Raw genomic sequence first — 16,062 nt, forward strand, 5'->3', positions numbered from 1 at the left:
ATGCATGCCTATAGTCATAGCTACTCGGGAGGATGAGATAGGAGGCTCGCTTGAGCCCAGGAGTTTGAGGCTGCAGTGAGCTATGATTGCACCACTGCACTCCAGCTTGGGCAACTGAGTAATACCCTCACTCTAAAAAAATTAAAAATAAAAGTATTGTACTTTTAGCTACGCTAAAAACTTACAAAGTCATTGTCAGGCCCCATCCTTTCCTCAAAGAACACAAACCTTAGAGTCACATAGATTTGGATTCAAATTTAGACCCACTGCTTTCCATGATCTTGAGCAAGTCTCTCAATCTTTCAGATCACCTTCTCATAAAAAATTTGGAACATAATTCTCACCTCTTAAGTTCTTATGGAAAGTAGAAGAACTTATAAAAAGTGCCTAGCACGGACCCTGGAACATAACAGGTGCTCCTTGCCATTTCCTAAACATGACCCCCTTGCCATTTCCTAAACATGCCTTAGACTTGCATCCTACTAAACCTTTGCAACACGGTGCTTCCTTGGCCTGATAAACCCTACTGCTTTTGTCTGCTGCCAAACTCTGTTCATTCTGCGTCACCCAACTTAAATACATTATTTTCTCTGAAGCTTCTCTTGGCTTCTTTGAAGAGAATGAATCACTCTCTCTTGTTCAGTTCTGCGCATTTACCACTATCACCTCACTTGATCACATTGTGTTGTAATTGCTTATTTATGAATCTTCTCCCTCACCGGATTTTATGGTCCTCCTCCATGGCTGAAGCCACATATTTTCACAGCACCTAGCATGGTACTTGGCCCTCAATAAATGTTTTGATGAATGGAGGAATAATAATAGCAAACACACAGTGCTTAATTCTAGGCACTATTCCAAGTGCTTTACAAATATTAACTTGTTTAATCTTCACGACAATTCTATGAATTATTATCATTTCTATCTTACAGATGAGGAAAATGGCACATAGAAAAGTTATGTAATTTGTCTAAAGTCACTCAGCTATTAATTGTCAAAGCCAGGATTCAAACCTAAGCAGTTGGTGTGAGTCCAGACTTTTAGCCAACACACTACAATGCCTCCCAGTGAACAAAGGAACGAACAATCACAAACCAGTTTGCTTTTCCCAAATGTCTTGGTTTCTCAGGTTTTGGAATGGCTCATTCATTCATTTAACAAACATTTTACATAGAGCTTTCTATGTGTATAATTATCACACTAAACACCAATCTCTCATTGCTTTCCCCACCCCGGCCACACCCCACCCCGCCCAGTCTTCACTGCTTGCCCCTAACCTCGACTGGTCTGTGAATTTCTTTGTTTCGTTTTGCTGGAGACAGGTTCTCACTCTGTCACCCAGGTTGGAGAGCAGTGACAAGATTATAGTTCACTGTAACCTGGAACTCCTGGGCTTAAATAAGCCTCCTGCCTCAGCCTCCAGCCTCCAGCCTGAGTACCTCGGACTTCAGGTGCTCATGATCAGACCTGGCTAATTTTTAATATTTTTTGGAGAGACAAAGTCTAGCTATGTTGCCCAGGCTAGTCTCAAACTCCTGGACTTAAGCAATCCTCCCACTTCAGCCTCCCCAAGTGTTGGGATTACAGGCATGAGCCACGTGCCCCGTCCTCTTTCAGCTTCTGGAATGTGTTGTGCTCTCTCCCAGCTCTGACCCATGACTGCCACATTGCCTAGCTAACTTGTGCTTTTTCTTCAATTCTCAGCTTAAATTGCTTCCTTCTGAAGGACTTCCATTAGCCCCGTAAAGAAAGTTAGGTACACTTGCTCTGGGCTTCCCATGGCACTTGATACTTTCCTCATCATAACATTTTTCATACTTACTCCTCTTGCCCATTTGTTCGTCCACCTTCTGCACTAGACTATAAGCTCTACAAGAGCAAGAACTGAGTCTATCCAGGTTGTCACTGAATCTGCAGCACCTAGCCTGATGTCTGGCATATAGCAGGTACCTGACAAATATTTATTGAATGACAGATTGAAGCACGAGCAAGAGAAAATCTCTATGCTTACGTCTAGTGGGAGGCCACGCACTGTGGTTCATTCCTATTATCCCAGTGCTTTGGGAGGCCCAGGCAAGAGGATCACTTGAGGCCAAAGGTTCAAGACCAGCCTGGGCAACATAGCAAGACCCCCATCTCTACAAAAACAAATAAATTAGCTGGCATGGTGGTGTGTGGTTGTAGTCCTAGCTATTTTGGAGGCTGGGGTGAGAGGATCTCTTGAGCCCATGAGTAATTACAGTGAGCTATGATTGTGCCCCTGCACCCCAGTCTGGGTAATAGAGCAAGACCCTGTTTCTTAAAAAATAAAAAAATACAGAAGCCTATTGGGGGAAAAAAAGCCTAGAGGGGATACAGGAAAATAAACACTTATAGTATATTGTGATGAGTGCTTAATAGAGATATCCCAGGGTCCTTCAGGGACACAGAGGGAAAGATTTCTAACTCTACTTGGGGTAAAGTAGAAGGGGGAAAGTTCAGCAGAGTCTTAAAGCATGAGTGAGATTTGAAAAGAAAGATGTAGTATTAGCTGGGTGCAGTGGCTTATGCCTATAATACCAACATTTTGGGAGGCCAAGGTGGACGGATCACCTGAAGTCAGGAGTTCGAGACCAGCCTGGCCAACGTGGTAAAATCCTGTCTCTATGAAAAATACAAAAATTAGCCGGGCATGGTGGCACATGCCTGTAGTCCCAACTATTCGGGAGGCTGAGGCATGAGAATTGCGTGGAACTGGGAGGCAGAGGTTGCAGTGAGCCAAGATCGCACCACTGCACTCCAACCTGGGCCACAGAGCAAGACTCCATCTCAAAAAAAAAAAAAAAAAAAAAAAAAAAGCAAGAAAGGAAAGAAAGGAAAAGAAAGAAAGGTGTAGTATAGAGGCGAAAAGCAAGAGCAAGAACTGTAATAGAAATTGCTTTGTAGCCTAAATGGCTATATCATTTTTCTGTGTGTCTAAAAATAACATTAATCTAAACTTAGTCTTACAATTGGCTTGTTTAGTAAGAATTTGGAAGCAATATGAAATAACTTAAAAGGCAATATGATAGAATATGTTATTTCTTAATTATCACTCCTATAAATTCGCATGAAAATCCCTTCTTTATTATCATATTTATCATGCTGCACTACCATTGTCAAAGTGTGTCTATCCTACCTGATTGCGAGCTATTTAAGGCCTTGGATTAAAGAGCATTAAGATCTGATTCGATTCTATGCATTCCTCATACCGAGAACAAAGCCAGGCCCAGAGGATCTGTGAATATTCCAGCATGACTACAAAGTCCTAAATGAACTGACCTCCAACAAGCTCGGTTTTGTCTTGTGTCCCATACTCTGTGCTTCAGCCAATATTAAACACCTTTCAGTTCCCTGGGCAAAATTTGGCTGCTTAAAGCCTCTAGGCCTTCACCCATGCCGATGCCACTCCCATTGTCTTCCCACCCATTTCCCAGTTCTTCATCTAACTAACTTCTACTCAGCTTTTAGCTTAAACATTACTTCTGAAGGAAGCTTTCCCTGACCTGAAGACACAATTAGACTTTCCTGTTAAATGGCCTTTAATGCCCTATATTTTTCTTTGGTGTCATTTGTCATACCTGTAAATGCTTAATCATTCTCTCTCCTTTACATAGTAAGTTTCACAATTCAGCACTTGGGCTAGAGCATATAAGACAGATGCTCAATAAAAATTATTTTCAATAAGTTACTGAAAAAATGAATAAAGTCCTACTATATGTTTTTAAGTATGATTTTAGTGGCTCAGTTTTCAGGAATCTCTGTGTGGTATCGTGGTAGATTGGAATTAATTAAAATCATTAAATCAAACCAGGGCCAGGCGCGGTGGCTTATGCCTGTAATCCCAGCCCTTTGGGAGGCCAAGGTGGGCAGATCATTTGAGGTCAGGAGTTTGACACCAGCCTGGCCAACATGATGAAATCCCATCTCTACTAAAAATACAAAGAAAAAAAATTAGCTGGGCATAGTGGCACACACCTGTAGTCTCAGGTACTTGGGAGGCTGAGGCAGGAGAATCACTTCAACCTGGGAGGTGAAGGTTGCAGTGAGCCAAGATCACGCCACTGCACTCTAGCCTGGGTGACGGAATGAGACTCTGTCTCAAAAAAAAAACAAAGACTAATCAAATCAGTGAATCACCATGTAGTGATTTAGTACTAGAAGCACTTCCCATGCACCATTAAGAATCAAGGTTGTGGTCGCATGTGGTGGCTCACACCTGGAATCCCAGCGCTTTGGGAGACCAAGGCAGAGGATAGCTTGAGCCCAAGAGTTTGAGATCAGCCTGGGCAACATAGCAGGACCCTGTCTCCACTAAAGAAAAGGAAAAGATAAAGAAAAAGAAAAAGAAGAAAGAAAAGAAAAGGCCGGGCGCGGTGGCTCACGCCTGTAATCCCAGCACTTTGGAAGGCTGAGGCAGGTGGATCACGAGGTCAGGAGATGGAGACCATCCTGGCTAACACGGTGAAACCCCATTTCCACTAAAAATACAAAAAACTAGCCGGGCGAGGTGGCGGGCGCCTGTAGTCCCAGCTACTCGGGAGGCTGAGGCAGGAGAATGGCGTGAACCCGGGAGGCGGAGCTTGCAGTGAGCCGAGATCGCGCCACTACACTCCAGCCTGGGCGAAAGAGTGAGACTCCGTCTCAAAACTAGTAATAATAATAAAAGAATCAGGGTTGTTGCTCTGCAGAGCAAGTAGTTGAGGCAAAAATGCCTTATCCAAGAAGATTTAGGTGGCCCTCTGTTCACACCACTTTCTTCCCTCTACTCTTTTTTTTTTTTTTTTTGTCGGGGGTACGAAGTCTTGTTCTGCCGCCCAGACTGGAGTGCAGTAGGCGATCTGGCCTCACTGCAATCTCTGTCTCCCGGGTTCAAGCGATTCTCCTGCCTCAGCCTCCCAAGTAGCTGAGATTACAGGCACCTGCCACCATGCCCGGCTATTTTGTATTTTTAGTAGAGACAAGGTTTTGCCACATTGGCCAGGCTGGTCTCAAACTCCTGACCTCAGGTGATCCTCCTGCCTTCCAAAATGCTGGGATTACAGGCATGAGCCACAGCATCCTGCCTTCCCTCTGTTCTTTCTGGTGATCCTCTCCTTGCTATCAAAATTCATTCCTAGGCTTACGTTTGTTTTTTAGAGAATAGGTTTGGCTATGTTGTCCAAGCTGGACTCAATCTCCTGGGCTCAAGCTATGCTCCCACCTCAGCCTCCTGAGTAGCTGGGATTACAGGCACAAGCCACCGCACCTGGCTTTACTTTACTTATACCAGCAGCTTTCAATTCATCTCTAGCTCCAGGTCTTCCACTTCCTGGATCTTCAAAGGCTTGTCCCATCCAGCCAGCACCAGGAGCCACCTTTCCTCCACAGGAAAGGTGGAATATTGCCCAGGCAGTGGAATATTATTGCTTCTGGCCCCAGACTATCTTACTCAACACCTCTTCAGATCCTACCAACCTTCCTTACTAGTGAGCTCTGGCATAAGGCAAGAGTTTGGGTGTGTGGAGGAGCCAAAGAAAGAACAGTTCCTACCCTCAAGCTGCTCCCAGTCTATTGAAGACACAAAGGGTATTTCCTCTTTGATAAAGAAGTTTAGAAGAGTCATCACCCTTGAGTCTTCCTTTTCACTTACCACACATCCAATCCCTCTCCAATTCTTGTTCTATTTCTTTTTAGCGCTTGTATCTGTCCCTTTCTCTCTATGCCCACCACCACTGTCCTGAGTTAGACCTCATAAACTTTATTCTGGACTATTGCAATAGCCTCCCTAAATTATCTCCTTGTTTCTATTTTCAAATGCCATTCAATCCATTCTCTACAGTAACCAGAGTGATTTTCTCAAAACACAACTCTGACCACATCCCTCCTCTGCTGAAAACCTCTGATAGCATCTGTTACTCTTAGAATAAAGTGCAGGCATTCAAGGTCCTTTACAATGTGCTGACCAACTCACCTTTCTCAAGTTTGGCTCGGGTTTTGGCGGTTGTTCAATGGGAAATCTATGCAAAGGAATGGGGTAAGGCCTTATCACAAATGTTCATTTTGGAATTGAGCTATATATTCAGTTTTTAAAGGAAATATTTCAGGTATACACAAAATTATACAAAACAATACAGTAAATACTGTATTCCCATCACCCACCTTAAGAAATGAAACATTACCAATAAAATGGAAGCCCCTGTGTACTCCTCCCCAATTGTCTAATCCTCTCTTCCCAAGCATCCAGAGGTATCCACTGTCTTGAATTTGTTTTTCATTCCTATGGGTGTTTCTAGACTTACAATATGTATTTGTACCCCTGAAAAACATATAGTGTTATTTTGTATTTTTAAACTCTTTAATTTAAAATAATTTTTAAAAAAGTTGCAAAACCAGTACAGATAGTTATATATATCCTTTACCCATTTTTTTTTTTTTTTCTTTTTGAGACAGAAATGTAGCCTTAACTTCCTGGGCTCAGGTGATTCTCCCACCTCAGCCTCCCAAGTAGCTGGGACTCCAGGTGCACGTCACCACATCTGGCTAATTTTTGTATTTTGTAAAGTAGGGTTTCACCATGTTGCCCATGCTAGTCTTGAATTCCTAGGTTCAAGTGATCTGCCCGTCTCAGCCTCCCAAAGTGCTGGAAATACAGATGTAAGCCACCACACCCAGTCCCAGTTTTTTAATGCTAATATATTGCACAATCATGGTATAATTATCAACATGTAGAAATTAACATTAACACAATATTATTAATTAAACTGAAATCTTTATTCAGATTTCACCAGTTTCTCCACAATGTCCTTTTTCTAATCTTGGATCCAGTCTGGGGTCTCACATTGCATTTGTTTGTTTGTTTGTTTTTGTTTTTTTGGGACAGGGTCTAGCTCTGTTGCTGGAGTGCAGTGGTGCAATCATGGCTCACTGCAGTCTTGACCTCCCTGGCTCAAGTGAGCCTCTCACCTCAGCCCCCCAAATAGCTGGGCGCACCCCAATGCCTGACTAATTTTTGTATTTTTTATAGAGACAGAGTTTCTCCACTTTGCCCAGGCTGGTCTCAAACTCCTGAGCTCAAAGCACCCACCACCTCGGCTTCCCAAAGTGCTGGGATTACAGGCATGAGCCACTGTGGCCAGCCTCACCTTGCATTTTGTTGTCAGTCTCCTTAGTCTCCTCCAATCTGTGATGGTTCCTCCAGTCTTTGCTCTTCTACTGTAATTTTGGCGCATTTGAAGAGTACTGGTTAGATATTTTTAGAATGTTCCCCAGTTTGGGTTTGTCTGATATTCTCTCATGGCTAGCTTGAGACAATGGATCTAGGGGGGGAAATATCACAGAAGTGATGTGCCCTTTTCAGCACATCATTTCAGGGGGTGTACTATAGCAATATGCCTTATTACTTGTCATATTAACCTTAATCAGGTAGTTAAGATGGGGCTGCTAAGTTTCTCCACTATAACTTTACTATTTTCTTTTGGTAAAAATAATATTTGAGGAGACATAGTTTGAAGCATGCAAATATCCTATTTTGTCTTAAACTTTCATCCACTAGTTTTTAGCATTCATTGGTTGATCTTGCTTGCTGTAATTAATATTATGGTGTTAATGGTGATTTTCTAATTTCCTAATTCCTTTTTTTTAATTAATTTAAATTCTTCTGTAAGGAAGAGTTGCTCTTTCTCCTGCTTATTTATTTAGTCATGTATTTTTTAAATTTTTATTTACTTTGTTTTTTTTTTTGAGACAGAGTTTCACTCTTGTCCCCCAGGCTGGAGTGCAGTGGGGTGATCTTGGTTCATTGCAACCTCTGCCTCCTGGGTTCAAGTGATTCTTCTACCTCAGCCTCCTGAGTAGCTGGGACTATGTGCACCCACCACCACATTTGGCAAATTTTTGTATTTTTAGTAGAGACAGGGTTTCACCATGTTGGCCAGGCTGGGCTTGAACTCCTGACTTGAGGTAATCCATCTACCTCTTCCTCCCAAAGTGCTGGGATTACAGGCGTGAGCCACTGTGCCTAGCCTAATCATTTATTTACATCAATAAAGACTCAGTGATATTTATTTTATTCTTTGGATTATAGTCCAATACCATGATTATTTTGTTGCTCAGATTGTTTCAATTTTGGCCATTAGGAGCTCTTTTGGAATGGTTTCTATGTTTGTTTGGTATCTTCCCATCCTGACATCACAAGATGCTTTAGGGCTCATCTTGTATTTTCCTTGCTTCAACCTTGGAATCAATCGCTTCTCCAGGGAACCCTGATTCCTTTTATTGAATACTGTTATTTAGCAACCAAGTCCTAGGCACTAGGTGTGATCATTGCTACTGGGGTCTCACTGCTTCTAGGCCCTGTCAGGGAACAGAGCTAGGAACTATTTATCTGTGTACTGACTCATACACATATACATTCACATCTCTATTTATTTCTGTATCTATTTGTTTATATGTGTTTTTAAAACATGAGTTGATACTGATACTTTGCATGTTTTCTAACATATATATGATTTCATACTATAGTTTTCTACAACTTGATTTTTTTAATTCAACGTTTGCTTTTGAAATTTAACCTGGTTGATATATATAATTCTGGTTGTTTATTTTAACAATTGTGGTTTGTTTGTTTGTATGTTTGTTTTTGAGACGGAGTCGCACTCTGTCCCCAGGCTGGAGTGCAGTGGTGGGATCTCGGCTCACTGCAACCTCTGCCTCCGGGGTTCAAGCGATTCTCCTGCCTCAGCCTCCCAAGTAGCTGGGACTACAGACGCGCACCATCACGCCCAGCTAATTTTTGTATTTTTAGTGGAGACAGGTGTTTCACCATATTGGCCAGGATGGTCTTGATCTCTTGACCTTGTAATCTGCCTGCCTCGGCCTCCCAAAGTGCTGGCATTACAGGCGTGAGCCACCGCGCCCAGCAGTTTTTTCGTTTGTTTGTTTGTTTTTTGTTTTGTTTTTGAGAGAGAGTGTCTCGCTCTGTCACCCAGGCTGAAGTGCAATGGCCTGATCTCAGGTCACTGCAACCTCTGCCTCCCAGGTTCAAGTGATTCTCGTGCCTCAGCCTCCCGAGTAGCTGGGATTACAGGCGTGCACCGCCACACCCAACCAATTTTTGTATTTTTTAGTAGAGACAGGGTTTTGCCATGTTGCCCAGGTTGATCTCGAACTCCTGATCTCAGGTGATCTGCCTGCCTCGGCCTCCCAAAGTGCTGGGATTACAGGTGTGAGCCACTGTGCTAGCCAACAATTGTCTTAAGAGTAGCCTTTTGTTTGATTCATCCTCTGCATTATTCCTGAGAGCCATAGAGCTACCAATTGTAAAGATTATTGTTAGTCACTCATAGTTATTTGTCGGTGGTAGGCAGTTTTCTAAGGAAAAAGGAAACTTGGTTGCCCAGCTCTCACTCTAGGGACATTATAACTGTCACATTCATATGGTAACCTTCTCTTGTGGAGAACACAGTAGGAGAGTTCTTTTGAATAGCTAACCACCCTATTCCTTTACTCACAGTTCTTTGTGAATAATACTTGCATGTTGTATAACTGCATCAATATGGAGTTAACAAAAGAAGGGGGTATCTGTCTGCTTTTATGCTTTCCCCACAACCCCACTGGAAGTGACCAGAGGCTCCCACTGAAAAGATCGATGACCCACTGGCATCAGTTGATAGTGGCAAGGCAGTGTCAAGCTAATAGTCTTACCCTGCCTCTAGATCTGTGTTTTTAGTCCCATTATCATACTACACTGCTAAGGGAAAAGTATAGATGGGGAATTAGAAAGTTTGAATTCCAGTCCTTGCTGCGCCACCAATGCATTGTGTGACCTTGAACAAGTCTGAACATCCAGTTGCCACTGTGTACAATGATAGCACTGGTTCAGAAGGGCTTGGAGATAGACTTCCACTCTAAACTGTGAAACATCAGACTTTAACCAACTGGACCAATCACAGAAACATAACAAGGCACTATTATCACAGATTCACTTCTGGGATGGAAAAGAACCTTGAGTCAAATTGAAGGTGGTTATTGTAGTCCACCTTCCCTCAAGAGCTTGAAGTCCTGCTGCAGCCTTCATAAACAGTTCTTCAAACTCAGTTTTCATGCAACTTTTTGCTCACAGCCCATATAAAATTCAGACTTCCTGCTCTGCTTGCTCATTCATAAATCCAGTCAGGGAAGTATAGACAACACTGACAAGACTCATTATCCCCCTCCTTATACAGTTGAGAAACATGAGGTCCAGAGACTGAGGCTTTTCTTCAGGTTACTCAGCAAATTTTAGACAAGTAATAAATTCTCCAGCAATACCATCAAAAGACAGATTAATCCTGGTTATTATTGAATTTCAAATATAAAGAATTATTTCTTCAAACAGAAAAAGCAAGTTACATATCAGAAGGCAAAACAGCCAGATTGTAAGCTCTGGGTTTTTTTAGAGATGAGATCTCACTATGTTGCCCAGGCTGAAGTGCTGTGATTATGCACGATCATAGTGCACTACAACCTCAAACTCCTGAGCTCAAGCGATCCACCTTTCTTGGTCTCTGAGTAGCTGGGACTATAGCGTGTACCATTGTATCCATCTCAGACTGTAAACTCTAAGAGCAGAAGCCATGATTTCTCTCTCTTTTTTTCATCTCCTACCTCTGCCTAGCACAGGGCTAGAAAATTCTAGAAACTTCCTCTTTTTTTTTTTTTTTTTTTGAGATGGAGTCTCGCTCTGTCACTCAGGCTGGAGTGCAATGGCGTATTCTCAGCTCACTGCAACCTCCGCCTCCAGGGTTCAAGCGGATTCTCCTGTCTCAGCCTCCCGAGTAGCTGGGACTACAGGCACATGCCAACATACCTGGCTCCTTTTTGTATTTTTAGTAGAGATGGGGTTTCACTATGTTGGCCAGGCTGGTCTTGAACTCCTGACCTTGTGATATGCCCACCTCAGCCTCCCAAAGTGCTGGGATTACAGGCTTGGGCCACTGTGCCCGGCCAAGCCTTTTTTTTTTTTTTGAGATAGAGTTTCACTCTGTCACCCAGGCTAGAGTGCAGTGGTGTGATCTTGGCTCACTGCAACCTCTGCCTCCCAGGTTCAAGTGATTCGCCTGCCTCAGCCTCCCGAGTAGCTGGGATTACAGGCTCACGCCACCATTTCCAGCTAATTTTTGTATTTTTAGTAGAGATGAGGTTTCACTATATTGGCCAGGCTGGTCTTGAACTCCTGACCTCAAGCGATCCACCCACCTTGTGCTCCCAAAGTGCTGGGATTACAGGTGTGAGCCACCAAACCCCCCCCAAGAAACTTCCTAAAGTGATTGGTAATATTAAGGAAAGAAGGAATATATGCAGTGCGTATGGGAATATGTCTCTGTATTGTAGAAACTTGTGCTCAGTCTCAGTCCTCATATCAGGAGGCTGGGGTACCTGGCCAATGATGTCTCCAATTCTGGGTTGGATAACAAACAGAGTGCCTTAACAAAGTGCCTTATATTGAAGGCTTTGAGAATAGGTACCTGGGATGGGAGGTGGACAGGTGTAATTCTTTTTTTCTTTTTTATTTTTTTGAAACCAGATCTTGCTCTGTTGCCTGGGCTGTAGCACAGTGGCATGATCATGGCTCACTGAAGCCTCAACCTGCCAGGCTCAAGCAATCCTCCACCTCAGCCTTCTGAGAAGCTGGGACCACAGGTGGGCACCACTACACCTGGCTAATTTTTTTAAGAGAGCGTGTAATTCTTAGTTGGCTAACACTCCTTTGTTCTTCAGGTCTCACATGTCATCTTTGCAGAAGATCTTCCCTGATGTCTTCTGATTTCCTATGAGAATCAGTTCCTTTCCTTTGTAATCTCAGAGTCCCCTCTGCTTTCTTCTATCCTGGCCATTATCACAGTGCATTCAAATTGTCCATTTACTCACTTGTCTCCTACCAAATCAGACCTGGAATTCTCAAAGGCAGATGCTGTGTGTTGGTCACCTTTGTATTATCAAGGCACAACATTACAAGTTCAATAACTATCTGTTGAGTGTAGAGGACAGCTGCAATTCTCAATGCCCCACATCTGAACCTCTTCTCTATGTTGGGAGACTCCTTATGGGTCTTGGTGAAAGATAGAAAGCTAATACGGAAGCAGAAAGTGCAAGATGCTCGTTTTCCTAAGCATGTACCCACCAATTAGTTGCATCCAATCAAAACTTTGAAGCAGAAACTGGTGACCATCGAGAATCCATTCTTACGGCGGTTTCCAGGGAGCAGTGGCAACATGCAGGGCTCAGAGAAGGCAGTGGTAATGGTCATGGCAGCAACCTCTCCAGTCTGGTTTGGTCGTGTGATTTGGGTTGTGGGCTGGGTACTCGCTGCCTTGCCTCTCTGGTTCCAGCCTGTTTTCCAAGGCTTCCCTGTGATTCCGTGAAATCTTCAGTGCCCTTTGAGTATATTTTTCTGCTGAAATCCATCAGAGTCCGTTTCTGTTGCCTACTACTTAGAGCGTTGTTATAGGATAAATTGGGTCCACCCCTACTTCAAAATTTGTATGTTGAAGCCTGAAGCCCCAGTACCTCCAAATGTGACAGTATTTGGAGAAAGTGCCTTTGAAGGGGTGATTAAGTTAAAAAGAGGCTTTTAGGTGGGTCCTAATCCAATCTGACTGGTGTTCTTATAAGAAGAGGAAATCTGGACACAGGAGGAGATGCTATGGGGTACACATGTGCAGAGGGACGACCATATGAAGAAGGATGATGGAGAGGAAGGTCACCTGCAAGCCAAGGAGAGAGGCCTCAGAAGAAACCAAAGCTGCCAACACCTTGATCTTGGACTTCCATCCTCTAGAACTGTGAGGAAATTAATTTATGTTGTTGAAACCACACAGTCTATGGTATTTTGTTATGGCAGCCCTAGAAAACTAATACAAACCCTGACAACATTTAATGATTGATTCAATGGATGAATAAATTATTTCCTGGTCAGTCACAAAGGAAATAATTTGGATTATTTGGAATAATATTATAATATGCAAATCGGCTTTGGAATAAGATTACAATATGCAAATAGGGCAAGACAAGAAGGAAGAGTCAAGGTGTGAAGCCAAGCAGGACCCTAGGAAAGAGTGGACTTGGAGGTGTAAAGCAGAAGGTAAGACTGGAAGCCTAGGGGAATTCCTTAACACCAATGAAAATATTTATATGGGCCCCAAGACTGTGAGTCTTGGAATGAATACATAGGCTATAACAGAGAGATCCAGGACTTCAGCAGCAGAGATCTGGATTCAAAATCTCACCCCGTCACTTGCTCAATGCATAAGTGGGCAAATTAGCCTTTCTGGACCTCCATATTCTAATCCATAAAGCAAAAATGAAAAATAATACCTCTTTCATGTAGTTGTTAGGATTAAATTAAGTAAGAAAGATGCCTAACATCTAATAAGTGTTGAAACCCTTATTTTTCCCTTGGGCGGTGGGAAGAGCGAGGAAGTGGAAACCTAGTGAGGAGGAGGCTTAAGAACTTCCTGGGCCAATGCACAATGTTCAAAGAGTGTGATGAGCACAGACATGCTCTGGATACATTGTTTAGGTGACAGAAGCCAGAGTCTAGGCAGTAAGTTATACTAATAAGAGTCTGGGACAGTGCAGTGGCTCACGCCTGTAATCTCAGCACTTTGGGAGGCCGAGACAGGAGGAATACTTGAGTCCATGAGTGTGAGACCAGCCTGGGCAACATAGCAAGACCCCATCTCTATTATTTTTAAAAAATAAAGAATGAAAAAAGAGTCCGATGTAGGAAAACATTGTGGTTCTCGGTTATCTGTCTGCTCACAGCCATATGCTAGCCGGTTACATAAGGAGCAGGATCCATCCCCACTCCCTACCTGGGTTAGGATTAGTAAGACTTACACAGGCTGATGACCATGGGCAGGTGTATTAAGCGGGAGAATTTCAGCTAAAGACCAGTTGTGCAAACTGAACCAGGGGTCACACCTGGTCTATCCCAAACCAGTCTAATTGTTGGCCCTGCCTGCTATTATAGATGAAGCTGTCTGCCCCTATGTTGGCCAGGATTGGCTAAAAAGCTGAGCAGAGCTGAGCCTTTGGTTCAAGGGTAGAGCAGTAATAATGGTTAAAACTTACTAGCAATTACTGTATGCCAGGATTTCATATACCTTCTCTCCCCACCTCATCATAACCCTTGGAGGTGAGAACTGTTACTTCCCCCACCAATTTTTTTTTTTTAGAAAAGGAAATTGAGTTCCAGAGAGGTTAAGAAACTTGTCCAGAGCCATGTAGTTAATCAGTGGTAGGGCTAAGAGTTTGATAAATCCCAAAGTTTGCCAGCAGAAGAAAATAAGAGGTTTTAATTGTTGACAACATAAATAAATTTCTAGGAAGGAATTTTCTAATATCATATAAGACTCCTTACAAGCACAGTATACCTCCTAGCATCTCAACATGGGGCCCAGCTTCAGGCCTTTGATACTTCTACCAGAAACCCATATAACAGAGGGCAGCACTATGGAATATTTTCCACAGGAAACATCTGCCCAAATATTTCAGAGGCTGCAAAGTGTCCCAAGAGGGAGGGGGGAAAGCTGAGACCAATCACAAGGATGGTGATAAGTCCAGGTACCAGGTGGACTGAAACGGAGAGAAAACGCAGGCTTCCTGCTTTCCGCTCCCTCTGGAAGCATGCTCTGGTAAAATAAACTCTTTCCAAGACTCGGGTTCCCAGGTTAGTGATCTGGTTTTCTTCTCGTAGGAAGTGAGCTGTCTCTCAATCAGGAGGTGGGGGAGGGGAAAATTATTGCCAATTACTCCAAATAGGTAAGCAGGAAGATTCAGACATTTCAAGTCTTTATAATTAAGAGACCTCCACTTTATTCTCAGAGTCAGTCACAGCCCGGCCACAGAATAGACATTCTTTCTTTGAGTGTTTATAGGAGAATCAATTTTAAAAGATTTTTTTAGGCTGGGCATGGTGGCTCATGCCTGTAATCCCAGCGCTTTGGGAGGCCGAGGCAGGCAGATCACCGGCGGTCAGGAGTTGGAGACCAGCCTAGTCAACATGGTGAAATCTTGTCTCTACTAAAAATACAAAAATTAGCCAGGCGTGGTAGCACAGGCCTGTAATCCCAGCTACTTGGGAGGTTGAGGCAGGAGAATCACTTGACCGGGAGGCAGAGTTGCAGTGAGCTGAGATCGCGCCATTACACTCCAGCCTGGGTGACAGAGTGAAACTCTTATCTCAAAAAAAAAAAAAAAAAAGAAAAAGAAAAAGAAAATTGCACCAGGAAGCAATAAAACAATATATATTTTTTTGAACGAATGTCTTTGAGCAGAAATAGAGTCTGTAGTCGTCCTGAATGTACTGTTCAGACTCATTGTTCCTTATATTTCAACTTCACATGTGGTTAATGAGAACTGCTCCCCCATGTACCAGGCATTGAGGAGCCAAGGGTATGAATCTATCCTGATCCTTGGCCTTCAAGGGCTTCCAGTCTGGGGATAAAATAGAGTGGTACTCGCAGATGCTACAAGGGAGTGAATAAAAGGATGGGGAAAGTGAGAAGGTCTAAGGAGTGAGCACACAACACCCAGTTAGAGGTTTTTTGTTTTTTGTTTTTTGTTTTTTTTTGAGTTGGAGTCTCCCTTTGTTGCCCAAGCTGGAGTGTAGTGGCGCCACCTCAGCTCACTGCAACCTCAGCCTCCTGGGTTCAAGCAATTCTCCTGCCTTACCCCTCTGAGTATCTGGGACTACAGGCACCCGCCACCACACCTGGCTAATTTTTGGATTTTTAGTAGAGACGGGGTTTCACTGTGTTAGTCAGGATGGTCTTGATCTCTTGACCTTGTGATCTGCCCACCTCGGCCTCCCAAAGTGCTGGGATTATAGGCGTGAGCCACCACGCCCGGCCATTAGGGGGTTCCAAATTGGAATTTGGACTCCCTGAGTGGGAATAAGTGGAAAGCTCTTTAGTCTTCTCCCAAAAGAGATGGAGGAAAAAAAATCCTCTTTATCTGAAGATAAAGGGGAATTGTCTTTATTGTCTTTTCTCCTGTGTTTTCTTTTCCTGTTTTTTTTTT

At 43.2% G+C, this 16,062-nt stretch overlaps 1 protein-coding gene across 1 annotated transcript in view; it reads right to left on the reverse strand.

Moving 5' to 3' along the window:
* Positions 1-16,062, reverse strand: part of TUT4 (terminal uridylyl transferase 4) — a 215,133-nt gene that overhangs the window by 152,644 nt on the left and 46,427 nt on the right. The window lies entirely within an intron of this gene.

This window comes from Papio anubis, chromosome 1, assembly GCF_008728515.1.
Source record: "Papio anubis isolate 15944 chromosome 1, Panubis1.0, whole genome shotgun sequence".
Classification (NCBI taxonomy): domain Eukaryota; kingdom Metazoa; phylum Chordata; class Mammalia; order Primates; family Cercopithecidae; genus Papio; species Papio anubis.